Here is a 1,871-nt window from a genome sequence, read left to right on the forward strand (position 1 = left end):
CCAGGGGAGTCTCACTTGTAGATGGTGACATGAGGGGACAGGGGCCGGTTGGACCTGGTGTTCTTCTCCCAGAAGCGACTCATCTCCTCCCTGGCCGTGGTTCCCATCGGGACAACACTGGGAAAACAGGGATACAGGGCATGGGGGGCTCTGAGATCCCACCTCACACACCCTGAGAAGGTGCCCCCTGCTCCAAGGAAAGCCTTGGAATCGACTCTTCCCGCCTTTACCCGGGAATTACCAACCCTGGGAGCCCCAGAGGAGCGAAAAAAACAAGGAATTCTCCCCAATCCCAGCAGTGGGAAGAGGAAAATAAATGGGATTGGGGCTCCCAGATCTCCCGGGAGGGGGTCCTGGAGACGCAAGAATTGCGGCAAAAAATATCCTTTGGATGGATTCCTTCGGGGAAGAACTTAAACCCAGTTGCTCCCAGGCTCTCCCAGTTGCTCCCAGTTGCTCCCAGTAACTCACTGCTGCAGGGACAGGCCGGGTCCCAGCCGGGCCAGGAGGCAGCGCCGCCCCACCCCCCTGGAAAAGAGGAAGGAAAAGGGTTGGGAATGACCCAAAAAAGAGGGATGGGGGGGTGACACGGGGGGGTGACACAGCCGGGGATTGATTGGGGTGACACGGGAGGGTGGCAGGGGGGACACGGGAGGGGTTTGGGGGTGACACGGGGGGAGTGCCGGCGGTGACACCTCCCCGACCGATACGTCCCCCTGTCACACGCCGTGACCCTCCGTGTCCCACAAACCCCTCCAATGTCCCCCCAAACCCCCCCAGTGTCCCCCAAACCCCTCCGGTGTCACCTCAGCGCCAGCGCCGCCATCTTGGAGCCGCCGCGCCGGAAGCGGCCGTGACGCGACTTCCGGTCCACGGCGCGTGCGCGGGGGAGACCGGAGAAAATCGGGATAAAAACGGGATAAAAATGGGATAAAATGGACTAAAAATGGGATTAAAGTGGGGTAAAAACGGGATAAAAATGGGGTAAACATGGGATAAATCGGGTTAAAACCGGGGTACATCTGGATAAAACCAGGGTAAATCGGGGTAAAAATGGGGTAGAAATGGGATTAAAATGGGCTAAAAATGGGATTAAAGTGGGGTAAAAACGGGGTAACACCGGAATAAAAATGGAATAAAACCTGGAGAAATCGGAACTAAATCTGGGATAGCGGTGAGATAAACCTGAGATAACACCAGGATAACATCCGGGATAAAACCTGGGATCCACCTGGGATAAAGCCCCGGGAGTTTCTGGAATAAAACTGGGATAAATTCGGGAGAAACGCCCTCCAACACCCCCCCCTCCGAAAATCCCCGAAGCACCTCAAAACCACTCCACCCTCCCCAAAACCGCCCCAAACCCCACCCAAAGTCCCCCCAAAGCCCCCAAACTCCCTAAAAAAAACCCTTAAACCCCAAAAATCTCCTCAAAACCACCTAACACCTCCCCAACCCCCAAATCAAAAAAAAAAATAAACCAAATCCCTCCTAAATCCCCCTAAAACCACCGCAACCCCCCAAAAAATACCAAAGCGCCCCCAAAACTGCCCCAACGGCCGCAAAATTCCCCAAAGGCCCCCCCAAAAAACCCCAAAATCCTCCGAATAGCCCCCAAAACTCCCAAATCCCCCCCAAAACAACCCCAACCCCCCCAAATGCCCCCTAAAATTCCGAAATATCCACCAATGTCCCTCCCGAATCCCTGGTTTCCCGTCACCCCACAAATCCCAGATTTTTCCCCCTAAATCTCGAGTTTCCCCCCCAAATCCCGATTTCCCCCCCAAATCCCTCTTTTCTCCTCAAACCCCGTTTTCCCCCTCAAATCCCAAATTTCCCCCCAAATCCCTTTTTTCCCCCCAAACCCCGTT

General features: G+C 54.9%; 1 long non-coding RNA gene across 1 annotated transcript; it reads right to left on the bottom strand.

Annotated features, from left to right (window-relative positions):
• LOC113962675 lies at positions 1-867 on the bottom strand. Its single transcript, XR_003532590.1, has 3 exons — positions 807-867; positions 472-528; positions 1-117 (listed from the first exon to the last, which is right to left on the bottom strand). It is a non-coding gene; the product is annotated as an uncharacterized LOC113962675 (long non-coding RNA).
• Positions 868-1,871: the final 1,004 nt, after the last annotated feature.

Source organism: Neopelma chrysocephalum, unplaced genomic scaffold (assembly GCF_003984885.1).
Source record: "Neopelma chrysocephalum unplaced genomic scaffold, ASM398488v2 Primary Assembly neopelma1_184431, whole genome shotgun sequence".
NCBI lineage: Eukaryota > Metazoa > Chordata > Aves > Passeriformes > Pipridae > Neopelma > Neopelma chrysocephalum.